Genomic DNA, 15,846 nt, shown 5'->3' with positions numbered 1-15,846 from the left:
ATGAACTGTGACAGCTCACCATGCAGTTTACAAGCTTTGTTTTTTAAGTCCATAAATACAGATGCACTAAAGGAAAAGATTACTGATCTGTGACCAAATTTGTCCAGAGATGGGACAGACCTCTCATCCTCTTATCACAAGAAATCTGGATAAAGCCAAAATAATGGGGGACAATTTTTAAATATTACTATTATAAATGTAGAAAGTTGCTAGAATAAATGGATTTCTGTTCCAAGCATTTTCTAAAGGATTTGAAGTCTGAAACTAAAAAGTCTGCCATTAGTTACAAAATTCAGAAAAAACAAGCCACCCTAGTGGAATCACAAAATCAATCGGATGTATAACAGGAGGAAGAAAATCATGGCAAAAATTAGAAGGTGCAGCACTCAGAAGGATAAAAGCACTCTCATCAAACTAAGCAAACAACTCAGAGGGCAAATAACGTCTACCAAAGCCAAATATGAGGCACGTTTGACCTCCACTAAGCACTCTTTAGCTATGTCCGCAACCTCAAAGGCAATACACAATTGTGTGCAGAGCTCATTGTAAATGGAGCTACCTGTACTGAGCCAGAAGATATAGCAAACCTCTTGACTGATAAATTCAGTTCCAACTTTACTCCTCTCTCCCCCTCAACCTTCCTTCAGGAAATATCATCAAATATAACTCCCCCTACTATCATTAGGGAACAGGTCCTTAATGCCTCTGTAAGACCAAAAACACTGCAGCAATGGGCCCAGACAATATCCCAGGATGTGTTCTAAATAGCATGAAACATGACGTATCAGGGCCTCTGGAATTAATATTTAACTGTAGCCTCCAAACAGGCTTCATGCCTCATGAATGGAGAAAGGCAAAAGTCATCCCTCTGCACAAAGGTGGGCCATCTGCAGACCCTGGAAATTACAGGCCCATAAGTCTCACTAGTCTTATATGTAAAGCCATGGAAAGATTATCATAGAGATGATCAATAGAGATATAGTAAACCTCGAGACACTGGACCCAACCCAGTTTGGTTTCGTCAAGAGCAGATCATGCCTACTCAACCTGGTTGACTTCTTTGAGAAGGTCACCAAAGCAATGGATGAAGACAAAATCGTTCACACTGCCTACCTTGACCTGGACAAGGTATTTGACATAATACACCACTCAGGCATTGTTGACAAACTCAGGATGTTAGGTACCAATCCATATGTCACCCAGTGGATAGCCAACTGGCTCACAGACAGGACCCAGGAAGTTAGAATTGGGGAGTCCATCTCTACAAAGAGGCCAGTCACAAGTGGAGTGCCTCAGGGATCAGTCCTTGGACTGCTCCTTTTTGGCATTTACTTCTCAGAAGTCAAGGCCAATGTCAGTGGTCTCTGGCTGACTAAATTTGCAAATGATTGCAAATTAGGAGCTGTCATTGAATCTTACACTGACACAAATGTTCTCCAGGAGGGGCTGACACAGACAAACAACTGGTGTTAGAGTCATGGACTAAAATTAAATGCCAAGAAATGCATAATAGTATCCTTTGGGAAGTCATCCATCCCTGGTAACTATCTCATTGACAACATACTTCTTAGAGTTGACCCAGTAGTCAGGGACTTAGTGACACACACAGATAGTAATCTAGCCTTTGATCATCATGTGTCTACAGTGGTGAGGATGTTGCTCAACATATAAACAAAGATATGGCATCTAAGTCCAATGAAGTCATTATTTCACTGCATTCAGCATTCATCAGACCTATCATTGAGTACAATGCCTCCTTTGGTATGAACCTAACCAGGCATATCCAACAATTGGAATGTCCACAGAGGTTCCTCACTAAAAGAATACAGGGCATAAGTAATATGTCCTATGCAGACTGCCTCAAGGCCCTATCTCTGTATTCTGTCTCCTACAGGCTTTTGAGGGGAGATCTATGTTTGGCATACAGAGCATTGTCAGACCCCACTCTGATGGACCTCTTGCATATCCACAAAACAAACAGTACCAGAATTACCCGTTCAAAAGACTTCAACCTTGCCTGTGATATAAATAGGACCTGCTGGAGAGATAGGTATGTATCCCAGAGACTACCCCATCTATGGAACAGCCTCCCCAAACATGTGCATCCCCATCCATGTGAAGCAGAGTTCTTCCTTAATCCAATTCAAGTGGAACTTGGACAATTGGGTGGGAAACCAGAAATTCATCCCTGGTTTGGCACCTATGTCTCTGATGCAAACAGGTAACCTGTAAATTGTTCATCTCCCAGGCCCATGCTTACACTTATCAAGAGTATCAGAACTTGTCAGAGATTTGGGATGCATGGCCAGGCTTAAAAAAGCCCTTGTGGTTGTTAGCCTAGTAAACACATATTTACCTATGAATTCACTTGTCACTGATTTGACAGAAAACCACAAATTTTATGAGGAACACACCAAAAATATGAGACAAAATTCTGGACATTCTGCATAAATCTGGACAGTTGAGAGGTGTGGATGGGGATACTATGGGAGTAATGCAAGTAGGTGCACTGGTTGTGAGGATAAGGTCAAGATTTTGATCCCAGATGGGCTGGTTAATCATTTGTAGAAGGAAGTTAGTATTTAACAAGTCCAGAAATCTTTGTATGTACCCAACATTTGTGTTATAAATGGTAAACACATATTTACCTATGAATTCAATTGTCACTGATTTGCCAGAAAACCACAAACTTTATGAGGAACACACCAAAAATATAAGACAAAATTCTGGACATTCTGCAAAAATCTGGACAGTTGAGAAGTGTGGATGGGGATACTATGGGAGTAATGCAAGTAGGTGCACTGGTTGTGAGGATAAGGTCAAGATTTTGATCCCAGATGGGCTGGTTAATCATTTGTAGAAGGAAGTTAGTATTTACCAAGTCCAGAAATCTTTGTATGTACCCAACATTTGTGGTATAAATGGTTTAGGTAACTGATGGATAGCTGAAATCATCCACCATAAAACTGTTACGATATGATCCTCAAGTATGACTGAAAGACATGTTGCATTGCTTCAGGCTGATGTTTATGAGAAGGACAGACAGTGTCTGTAATACATAGTCATTATCTGAATTGCAGCATACTAAGACCATGTGTGAAGTGCATCAGTCAATCCTTGCAATCTTATGTGGGATTTAATTATAAAAATGCATTAATAGTGTCTTGCTTACTTTGCTGCAGGCACCACAATCTATGGGATTATTGGGGCATTTATGAAATTAGTTTTCAACTTTAACTGCTGCTAACTGGTTTGTGCTTTTTTTCAGTGGTGGAATATCTGTGGAGTCAAACTCTTTAACTTCTTATTGCATGTTCATATACCAAACCCCATATATTCAGCAAGAATGAAACACTTATGCAACCTCATCTTATTTGTTTTCTTCAGACTAAGCTGTTTGGCTTGGTTCTGCCCCATCTATTGGCTAACTTTATGTACACTATCTCCTTGAGAAATTTGCTTTCATCAATACACAGCCATGGAAGAGGCAGGAATCATATTGCTGGACGATTGTGTTCACTGTTTGAGCCTGCTGTTGACTACTCTTTTTAATTTCTCAAAGTCTTTTGGGTTTCTAATACTATGATGGGAATAGACCCCATTCATAAGTCATGGTAGGATTAAAGTTTATAAAACTGCTATTGTTTCAGTATTTGATGTTAGCCAGAAGTGCTCTTTGCAGCACCTGCAATGTAAGCAGAATTGACTCCTTCTGCAATTCATATGGAGTTATATGCATCGATATCATATCTAAGTATGATTGTAAATTCTTTTTTATAAGACCCATTGCTCCTGCTACTATCGGAAATGTCTGTGCATCCTTTCTCCACATTGCCCTTGTTTCTGCCTGCAAATCATAGTATTTTATGAATTTGTGAATATGTGTATGTAAAACACTGTAGTCACTGGGTGTAGCAATTTCAATGATCAATGCTCCTATTATCTTCTTTTCATGGACTACTATATCTGGTTTTCTTGCATCTATTTTTTGAACTGTTGGCAATGGATGATCCCATGTAATATAAACTTAATCACTTTCTACAATGCTCTGTGGCTCATGTTTCCAATGTTTTTCAGCTACTTCAATATTATAATGCTTGCACAGTCCTCAGTGCAACAGTCTTGCCACATTCACGTAATGAATTAAATTTAGCATACCACAATATAGACTTAGAACTGGAACAACTACTCTTGAATGGCCAAATTACTTTAGATATCTATAACTATTTAATCACTGAACATCCTAGAATACCAACTATATTTGGTGTGCCAAAAATTCACAAATCCATATCTAACCCGCCCCTATGGCCTATAGTAGATGCCAAGGCGTCAAAAACCTTCAGCATAGCTAAATATGTAGACAGTAAAGTGAAAAATGCCCTTAATGGTTGTACAACTACAATAAGGGACTCATGGGACTTCCTTAGGAAAGTTGACCAAGATATATATGATAGGAACCTTATCTTGGTCACCATCGATGTTTGTGATCTTTTCTCAGTCATTCCACATGAATTAGGCCTGGAATGGTTTTATGATTATCTGTGTAGCAACACTACCTTTAACCATGAGACTATTCTTACCATTCGGACCTGCATGGAAATTATATTGGAAAATAATTTCCTTACATTTGAGGGCCATTTGTTTAGACAAAGACAAGGGGTTGCTATGGGTGCATGCTGCGCTCCAATTTTTGCAAATGTGGTTTTAGCACAATGGGAAGACCTATCTGTACTAAATTCTGAATACAGGGCTTCATGGATATTGTATGGGCAATACCTTGATGATATTGTCCTGTTTTGGAATGGTTCGGAACATGACCTGAATAGGTTTTTCTCCTACATTAATGGTACTACTAGTTTTCTGAGATTTACTATGAAAAAAGAGTTAGATTATGTCAATTACTTAGATGTAACTATCAGGAAGAACTATGTCAACAATTGTTTTACATCCCAATTATACAGAAAACCAACTTATTTAAATACTTTACTACATTTTACCAGTGCGCACCCATTGCATCAAAAGAAGGCCCTTGTAAAAGCCAGTATGTTAGACTGGCCAGAATAGTATCTGATATTGAGGAATTTTCTAATGAGTGTGATGTAATGCTGAACATGTTCCTAAGAAGAGGTTACCCTGAGTCCTTTGTTATGGATATTATTCATGAGGTCAAAAATAATAGGACTAGTGGACACTTTACTGCATTATTGGGACAGGGTAATTGTGAAAACCAGGAGAATGTGAAGCAACAAAACACAGCTTTTTCACGTGCACTTACACTTACTTACACATCTAATTTTAATGAAATTAGGTACGTGATATATAAATATTGGAAAATCTTTAATATTGATACGGATGTACAGGAAAGAGTAGGCAATAAGCCTACAATAGTATACAGGAAGGGCATCTCACTTAAAGGACTTCTTGAGAAAAGTCAGTATTACTCAACTATGGAGGGTACCTTTAAATGTGGTAGATGTTCCCAATGTCCATATATTATGGACACTGATAAGTTAAAGCTTAAAAATTTTGGATATATAACTAACAACAAGAGACTTTATTGTTATAGTAAGGCGGTTGTCTACATTGCGGTTTGTAAAACATGCAAAAACTACTATGTGGGCAAAACAAAAAATACACTTAGGCTTAGAATTTACCAACATTTGTATGACATTAAGCAGATGAATATGAACAACGCACTATACAAGCATATTAGCAATCAGCCAAATCATGCCTTTAGTTTTTTCATACAAGAGCAAGTTGACTTGGGACCTCGGGGAGGACCTGTAGATGATTATTTAGAATTTATTGAATTAAAATGGCAAATTAGATTGAACGCATATCATCCCCCAGGCCTCAATGACAGAATCTCATTAGCTTCGCTTTTGAGACTAAAACATATGTTCATGTTATGACAGATATTTAATGGTTTAATATTCATTATACTATATAGCATATTGTTTTACTAGTTATATGTAAAATTTTACAACATGATGTTATTATTTCATATGTATATACATATGTATTCATTAGTTATGGGAACGTCTTTATTATTACATTTTGGTTAATTGGGAGGAAGTGATGTGGAGTCTACCAGCCAGCTGATTGGATTGACACAGTATTTAAACCTGCTAAGCCAGCAATTTTATGTTCTGAAGAAGTCAAACACCTGATGAAAGCGCTTAACTTCTTGTTTTTATGTGTCTACATTACTTATTGCCGGATTTTTGAGATTTTTCATTTTTATGTGTATCCTGTGTATCCTGTATGTGATTTAGCTACTTCTCTGTGGCTGCTACATGTGTTGGGATTTATATAAAGCATTTTTATACAAACTAAGGCTCCGTCTTGTTGGTGAAGTTACCCTACATCTACTACTTCTTAGTCTTGCCACATTATTATATCTTTCAGTATACAGTCCTTCTGCCATTAGTATATCACAACCAATAACAAGATATGTGACTGTTTCCAATTCTGTTTTACAAAACCTGCATTTGTCTGTTTCTCCCACATATTCAATGGACTTTGTAAAACAAAGTTTACGTAGTCCACTATCTTGGGTCACCAATATTAACCATTTGTCTTTTTGTTTAAATTCTCCTCTCCTTAACCATTCCTGCATTAGATCCTGATCAACATGAGGTAGTGCCAAGAGTTTTCAGTAACAAAAACAAGTTCACACACAAGGAATTTATTTAATGATAAGTGCTTTCATCCTCTGTTAGTGCAAGGACTTCTTTAGATATCAAGTGACAGAAAAATGTAGCCTTATAAATCATACCAAGATCCCAAAACTCTACTTCCATCCAGTCATTATCCTGATTCAGTTAATCCAATATAATTAAAATATATTGAAAGCAATTAACATAATTATTATAAAAAAACACTTAAATTACCCTCACATTCACATTAACACATAAAACTCCTGTAGTAAATATATATTAGTAAAATAAATATTCAAAGAAATAAGAAAGTATTAAACTTGTATACAGGAAAAAAACATATTAAAAGTTTAGACTGAACAACACTCCTGTGTCAAACTATCAATAAAAAAGTACCTTAAATATCCATAGATTTCAATTGTAATACCCCATTCAGGGAAGTTTTATCATTAAATCCTGAAACTGATGTTGCATTAAACTTGATTTGCCAGTAAATGTTTTTAACATTTTTATTATGTTAATTGCTTTCAATAGATTTTCTTTATATTGGATTAATTGAATCAGATAAAGATTGGATGGAAACTGAGTTTTGGGATCTTGGTATGATTTATAAGGCTGTTTTTCTGTCACTTGCAACTAATGAAGTCCTTGCACTAACAAAGGATGAAAGTGCTTATCTTTCAATAAATTCTTTGTGTATGACTTTGTTTTTTTTTTAATTGTTGCCGCTTATCCGTTTCATCGGTTACCAAGAGTTTTCTGAACTTGCAACTATATTTATGCATTTTCCACATTTCTTGCCTTCTCATCTGATCCTTCATCTTGTTTTCTTTCTTTTGTTTTTTTAGCACATTCATATGTTGCCTGATTTTTATCTACTTCTATTTCCATTCCTGCTTGACGCCAATATGCTTCTCCTAAACTAAGCAGGGAAGTCATCTTAGACTTATTCTCCTCATGTTTTAAAACTTTCACTATTTTTGGGTCTTGTAAGGTCAGCAGATATGTATGCAGCTCTATGATTGTAGACAAGTAATTAATTTCAAAGAGGCCCATACCTCCTTGAGAATGGGGAATATATAGTCTTGGTAGATACTGATTTTTTATAAATCATTTGATAAGCATAAAGCATTTTCTTGTTTTCCTGTCCTTCTGGCCCAATACCTTTTACTGGCAGTCAGTCACTCCAAAACTGTAAGTTAGAACAGGAAGAGCAAATTGACTTACAGATTGGACTTTGTTCTTTGTTGTCAGAGCTGTTGCTGATTTTAATTTTAGTCTTCTAAAATATTCCTAAGTTTTATTCACATTTGTTCATGTTTTATTGTTGATTCTTCATCAATTCCCAAATATTTATACACTCCCTCTTGCTCGAGTTCTTTTATGTTCCGGGCTGAAGTTTTCTTGGTGCTGCAGCTTTCCCTCTTTAAAGGTTGCTTTTGCACATTTATCAAGGCCAAATGACATTCTTATACCATCTGAAAAAAATTGATCACTTGCAGTTAAGCTTTCAGTTCCTCATCTGATGAACGATGCAGTTTTAAATCATCCACAAAAAGAAAATGAGAAGTCTTTATACTTTGTTGTTTTCTGGGAGCCAAACTGTAGCCGTGACCTAATCTGTTAAGTAGCCAGTTTAATGGGTTAAGGACAAGACAAAAGAGCAGTGGTAACAAAGAGTCACCCTGGAATATCCCCCTTTTAAATTTTATCCCCGGGATAATAATTTATACTTTATCATGGTTTAACTGCAAAGTGGTTTGCCACTGTTTCATGGTTGCTGTAATGTAATTGAATGGCGTATGGTACATTTTATACATTTGAATTTGGGATGCTGTCAAATGCTTTTTTGTAGTCTATCCATACCTTAATTAGATTCTTCCCCTTTTTTACAGTTCTCCATTATGACTTTATTTAACAACAAATGATCCTTTGTTCCATATGTTTTTCATTTGTTACCCTTTTGTTCTATTGCCATGGCTGAGTTTTCTTCTGAATAACAATAAACTCTATCGTCATCAATTCCAGTGTATAGTTTATACATCATCAGAAGGCAAGTTGTTGGTCTATAGTTTTCAGAATAGCTTGCAGGTTCACTCTTAAGAAGAAGTATTGTTTTTTTTTTTCCCTGTTGTTAACTGGGTTGGTATCTGTTTGGGGTACACATATAGATAGTTTTTGCTCATTGCTAAATCTTCATGTAAAGATGTTAATACTTTTAGCTAGACGTTAAGTATTGTATGTGGGCCTGAGGTTTTCCAGTTAGGAGCTTTTCTTAATTTTGTTTCAATTTCTCTGGCTGTTAAGTCATCCCATTTCATATCCTGTACATTTAAATGTCTTAGTCTTTCTTTTACCTTTTCTATCCATTCAGCATCTTTATTATATTCCACAGGATCTTTATAGATATTTCTCCAAAAAGTGCAAATTTCTTCTTTTTTGGTGGTGTTTCAGTTCCTTTTGCCTTGTTTCCCAATTCTTTATAAAACTTTTTTGGGTCATCAATAAATTCCTTATTTTGTACTTTTCCTTTATATTTATCTGCATATCTTCTAAGTTTTTTTCTGCTTGTGCTGATATCTTTTGTTTATTTCCACTAGTATATGATAGGTCCTGATCTGTTCTGATACTGGGCTTTGATTTTATCATGTCTACCTTCCTGAGTATTTTTGTTGATCTGATCCCTCTTCTGTATTCTTCCAGCAGTAACACTTCTTGCCTTAATTGCTTTATAGTTATCTCTACTCAATATTTCCATGATGGCATTTGATTTATCCCCTTCATTTCTCTTACTGACCTGTCTTTTTGTGGTACAACTTTATCTGTTATGAATTTAGCTGGCCAGTAATATATCCTATTTACACCTGTTACATCACTTGAGTGTCAATGAACATCCTGATTTCTGTATTCATTTGTTTTATCAAACTTCTAACATTTTGGATCGTATTGACTTTCTGTAGTCTATTTCTTTTATTGATCCTAATATGTCTGTCCATCTCTATTAAATCATGCAACTCTTCCCTTAGATCATTTTCTTCTAAACTAAAGGGACATTCTCTGACTATGTATAAGACATTGTCTATGTCGACCTAATTTGGGCAAAAGCTACTCTCTGCCATTCTGGAATGGTGACACTGGAGCATTGGGTACCCTGTTCTACTAATGGTGATTAGGATGAAAGTGATATACCACTTTGAGTATTTCACTAGACACTAACAGAAACTGCTTAATCAAATTATCAGAGTTCTTGATTGAGGGTACTAATACTAGCAGGTTGGACCATCTTTACACTGTAGAATGAGAGGAAGAATAGTGTATCTGAGGACCAGTGGCATAGAGGGATAAAGCCCACATAGTAGCAAACCACCCAAATGACCCAAATTTGAGTAGTGGCTGGGAAACCTGTGAGAGCTGGTGGGGAAGGATGGTAGTGAATGGCTATTGCCACTGCTGCCCATTACATGGGAAAGAGTGGTGGCTCTGGCTTGCCACATAGGTGACATGTAGCTGGAACTCTAAATGTTCCATCCCATGGAGCTCTAGCCTAATGAGCCTGCACTGTTCAGTCTTATTCACACAGTAAGCTGAGAGGAATTTAGCATGCAGAGATTTGCTTCTCCTTAGAAGACAGCACATGGTGAAGCTCAGAAGAGTCACCACTGTGTAGTGAGGTGCTCTAGTGAGGTAGAGGTAGGACACCCAGCAAGACCAGTAAACTGACTTGCTCTTGCCACTTGACTCTCACAAATTATACAGAGGAAGGGATGAGCTGAACTGGAATCAGGTTCAGGGAAGGGTTCAGCAGATGGGAAAATAGTGAAGTTGAGGATCTATATATTTTTATACTTCATATGTGTGTCTTAGTTGGCGCTGGTAGCTATAGTATATACACTGACAGTAAGCAAACATCAAAAGTCCAGCAAAACACACTGATGCAGTTTATAGGGTATGGTTTCCTTAAACTTAGGAGTTAGGCAGTGGCTGTGATTGAACCTGACAGTATTCTGTGACCTAGATATCATGCTGATCTTTGACCTGTTTGGAGTAATATTTTCTACCATGTCTTCAGCGCTCAGTATGTGATTTTATTTGGACACCTGCAAACACTTTTCTGATAAGCATTTTAATCATAAATATTTCTTTTCCTTCAGTATTAGTTGTTCCAGACTATGTCCATTTATCAGCAAATGCAACATCTATGGAGTCAACCTGTCTAGCATTTATTTCATTCATCACCTGCCCACGGCCAAACATTTTGCTGGAATGATGCAGCGACTGCTGCTCTGCTGTATTCCCATGTCCACTGTAGGGTAATGTCAGGACTCCTGCAGTCTAGGGGATTATCATCATGGAAAACTTCTGATTTTGCAAGTGTTTGAATAGAATTAAGGAAAGAAGCACAATTTGTGATATTTGTGAGGCAAGACTGCATGTTACAAATGGAGACTAGAAATTGTCAGACAAGGTCCTGATAAGTTTATTTATAGAAATACACATGGAAATACACTGAGCCATAAATCTTGCAGATATGTATTACAGGAAGCTGCATCTGGCTGAGGTCGATTATAAGGAAGGACAAAGCCTAAAGTCCATTCACAATCATAATCTGGACAATGAATGTTTCAAGTCTATCAGTGAGGTTTATCAGATGATTCTTGGAAGTACGTATATGAGACAATGATACATTTATTTTTTAATAAAAATAAATAAATAAATACCCAGCTTTGCAACTGACAAAACTTCACAGGCTAATGTTGGCACCCAGCCATGAACTCCCGACACTGCAGCATTGGACACCCTATGCTGTTCATAGTTATGACAATGAAAACTGATTCACAGATTTTTGTACTTCACGTCTTCTTTTTTTGGCTGTTCTCATTAGGGGTCACCACAGTGGATCATCTGTTTCCATTTCTTCCTGTCCTTTGCATCTTGCTCTGTCACACCAAGCACCTGCATATCCTCTCTCACCACATCCATAAACCTTATCTTAGGCCTTCCACTTACCTGGCAACTTCATCGTTAGCATTCTTTTCCCAATATACCCAGCATCCCTCCTCAGCACATGTCCAAACCAATGCAATCTCACCTCTCTGGCTTTGTCTCCAAACCGTCCAACCTGGGCTGACCCTCTAATATACTTATTCCTTATCCTGTCCAACCTCGTCACACCCAGTGCAAATATTAACATCTTTAACTCTGACACATCCAACTCTGACTCCTGCCTTTTTGTCAATGCCACTGTCTCCAACCTATATAACATAGATGGTCTCACTACCCTCATGTAGACCTTCTCTTTCACTCTTGCTGGTACTCGTCTGTCACAAATCACTCCTGACACTCTTCTCCACCCACTCCACCCTGCCTGTACTCTCTTCTACACCTCTCTTCCACACTCGCCATTACTTTGAACTGTTGATCCCAAGTATTTAAACTCATCCACCTTCACCAACTCTACTCCCTGTATCCTCACCATTCCTCTATCCTCCCTCTCATTAACACACATATATTCTGTCTTAGTCCTGCTGACCTTCATTCCACTCGTCTCTAGATCATATTTCCTCCTCTAAATAACCAAAAGAAACAAAACATTACAAAATGAAATCCACAAACAGCAAGTCAGTCCCAGAAGCAGTAATGTAGGCAAAAATGAATTCAATAACTTTAATCACCTACACAGATTGAGCACTTTCGTAAACTAGGTTACTTCATCAGAATCAATTCAATAAAAATAACACCATCCTTATATAGCCCTCCCACTGATCACATGATCCATTACACAACACGTTCACATTATTTAAAAGCCACAGGCTACAAATTTTAAAACACTCTATAAAGCAAAAAATGTATCAATCAAAGTAAAATCTTTTTTTACAAAGAGCAAACAAACTGCAAAATACTTGATTATAAAAATAAAAGTGTAAAAATATATTGAGTGTATAAATTCACCCTTAAAATGATGTTGTACTGGTTAAACTAAATATGACTTAAGTTTTAAAACACTAGCTATTGACACTCCTTCGTTCAAACCGAGGGGGGGGGGGTGGCAGCGGCATTCAACCTGAACTGTCAACGTAGTTCCCTTTACTCCAACTCTCCAGGGTCTCCTCAACCAGTTCCCTACTCTCACTACAGATCATAACAATGTCATCTGCAAACATCATAGTCCACGGGGACTCCTGTCTGATCTCGTCTATCAATCTCTCCATCACCACTGCAAATAAGAAAGGGCTCAGAGCTGATCCTTGATGTAATCCCACCTCCACCATAAATGCATCAGTTACGCCCATCACAGATCTCACCACTGTCACACAACCCTCGTACATATCCTGAACCACTCTTACATACTTCTCTGCCATTCCAGACTTCCTCATACAGTACCACAAGTCCTCTCTGGGCACCCTGTCATATGCTTTCTCTAAGTCCACAAAGACACAATGCAACTCCTTCTGACCTACTCTGTACTTCTCCATCAACACTTTCAGAGCAAACGTTGCATCTGTGGTGCTCTTTCCTGACATGAATCCATACTACTGATCACTAATAATCACCTCCCTTCTTAATCTAGCTTCCACTACTCTTTCCCGTAACTTCATGCTGTGACTGATCAATTTTATCCCTCTTTAGCTACTACAGCTCTGCACATCACCCTTATTCTTTAATATCGGTACCAAAACACGTTTTCTCCACTCCTCAGGCATCCTCTTACTTTCCAAGATTTCATTAAACAACCTGGTTAAAAACTCCATTGGCATTTCACCTAAACACTTCTATGCTTCCACAGGTATATCAACTGGACCAACACCCTTTCCGTTCTTCATCCTCTTCATAGCTATCCTTACTTCCTCCTTGCTAATCCACTGCACTTCATGATTCTCTATCTGCACATCATCCACCCTTCTCTCCCTCTCATTCTCTTCATTCATCAACCCCTCAAAGTACTCTTTCCATCTGCTCAACACACTCTCCTCATTTGTGAGTATGTTTCCCTCATTTTCCTTTATCACCTTTACCTGCTGCACATCTTTCCTAGCTCGGTCTCTCTGTCTAGCCAATCAGTACAAGTCCTTTTCTCCATCCTTAGTGTCCAGCCTTTCATACAACTCTCCATATGCCTTATCCTTAGCCTTCGACAGCTCTCTCTTTGCCATGCACCTCATCTCCTTATACTCCTGTCTACTTTCTTCATCTCTCTGAGAATTCCACTTCTTCTTCTCCAACCTCTTTCTCTGTATACTCTCCTTCACTACTAAATAGAAAAAATAAATGCATTATCAAATAGCAACCTTTTATGATTATTAAGTGTAAACAACAGCAGGATGCATGTGCCTACACTGTGGCCTTATATTGGTAATAATTAAGCTGAGGAAATGGCCATTTTTATACTTTAAATGTGGATTGCCGTTGAGACATAGCAGCAATATTCGGTACTGGGCAGAGAAAACAAAAATCATACAGAAGACACAGCTGCAATTTACAAGAGATGGGCTACTTCATTTCATGTGCTGGTCAGTGGTTGTGATGGAAGCTAACAGAGTAAGAGACCTGAACACAATGCAAAGCTGTGGTCAGTTTGAAGTAACATTACCACGTGCCTTGTCTATTATGTTCTCATCCCATCGTTGGCAGTTATTTGAAACCTTCAGTTTTTAATGAGTAACTGAATCACAGGCCAATGTTTCCTGCTGGGAAAGTACACATTCCAGAACTAAAAGTCATATTTAAGTTACCAAAAATCTCATGTGCACCCAACAACTGAACACAAAATGGTGATGGTGAACCACAGAAGATCAGCCAGGATGAATGAGTAACCATGCCCTGGCAAAACAGAATGAAATTCATAGAGCAGTCAAACCTGGAATGAACATGAATGGTAACCAGCTGCAGCAATATCCATTCTGTTTTCCTCTTGGGAATGTACAAGCTACACGACATCCATACAGGAAGGAACCCGCAACAAATATATCACAGAGCTTTGCTAATGTCATAATCTACAATAAAATTTCAGAAAGCTCTCTCTGAAGTCAAAAGAAAAACATAATGCCCTGGCAAAGAAATCCAGATGAGAGCTGAAACAAGGTCTACGGCTACTTTAGCAATGTCGGCGGAAACTCAGGATATGCAACGCATGAAAGGTGCTTAAAGCATTAGGGGTACAGACCAGTGATGCATAACTAAACTATCAGGTCTATAAACCATTCAACAAAGCAACATGAAAATATGTGGCAGATAGCTAAAAAACATAGGTCCAGCAAAAGTCAGCAGCAGAGTTCAGTCTGGCAACTAAGTGTCATGACAGTAAAGAAATTAAAAAAAAGGAAAACAGAAACCCTAGCATGTAATCAATGGATACATGGAGTGAAAGTGAATGAAAAAAAAGGAAAACAGAATCCCTAGCATGTAGTCAATGGATACATGGAGTGAAAGTGAATGAAAAAAAAAGAAAACAGAATCCCTAGCATGTAGTCAAAGGATACATGGAGTGAAAGTGAATGAAAAAAAAAGAAAACAGAATCCCTAGCATGTAGTCAATGGATACATGGAGTGAAAGTGAATGGAGTATCAAATTTTTGTGTGGCAGCAGATCCTTCTTTCTCTTATGCGTTCTGTTGGAACAGAAAATACTGTATCCAGATTTGTGACCTTAGCTAGGCTTCAGTAGCAGACAGAATATCTGATGAATAGAGGGTTAAACATTCATGGAATGGGGAAGTTTTTGCAAAGGCATAGATGTAGGCTGATTTCAGTACCTGTACATGCACTATACAGACATTGTTTGGCCTTCATTACAAGGTCTTAATTTTAGTAATGTCTTGTTAGTGCTCTAAGTTATTTCATGCTAATGAGTCTTAACGATGTTCTACTACTCTACACTTTTCATTCTGCTGTAATTTTTTGCACATTTTCATTCAATTTACATTTTATGACAGAATCTCAATTACTAAATTGCATAAAAAGCTTGGCTTTTATCTGTTATACAACTTTCCTCAAAACCAAGGACTTCATTTAAAATGATTCTGTCTGAAATTTTAACAGGAGTTTGACTTTTTTTACTAGCCAGACATCCTGACAACCTTTTTGCTGTTCATTTGTCTTTTAACTTGACATTTTCATGCCATAAACAACTTAGTCAGCAGAGAACAAGATATCTATTTGCAAATGATGTCTACTGAGATTAAAAAAAAAA

At 37.6% G+C, this 15,846-nt stretch overlaps 1 protein-coding gene across 1 annotated transcript in view; it reads right to left on the bottom strand.

Moving 5' to 3' along the window:
- The window catches only part of PDE11A (phosphodiesterase 11A), a 3,012,459-nt gene that overhangs the window by 728,359 nt on the left and 2,268,254 nt on the right, over positions 1-15,846 (bottom strand). The window lies entirely within an intron of this gene.

This window comes from Protopterus annectens, chromosome 6.part0 (genome assembly GCF_019279795.1).
Source record: "Protopterus annectens isolate FY-2018-M chromosome 6.part0, PAN1.0, whole genome shotgun sequence".
Taxonomy (NCBI): domain Eukaryota; kingdom Metazoa; phylum Chordata; order Ceratodontiformes; family Protopteridae; genus Protopterus; species Protopterus annectens.
The sequence above is the reverse complement of the archived record's forward strand: the minus strand, read 5'-3'. Positions and strand labels throughout refer to the sequence as shown.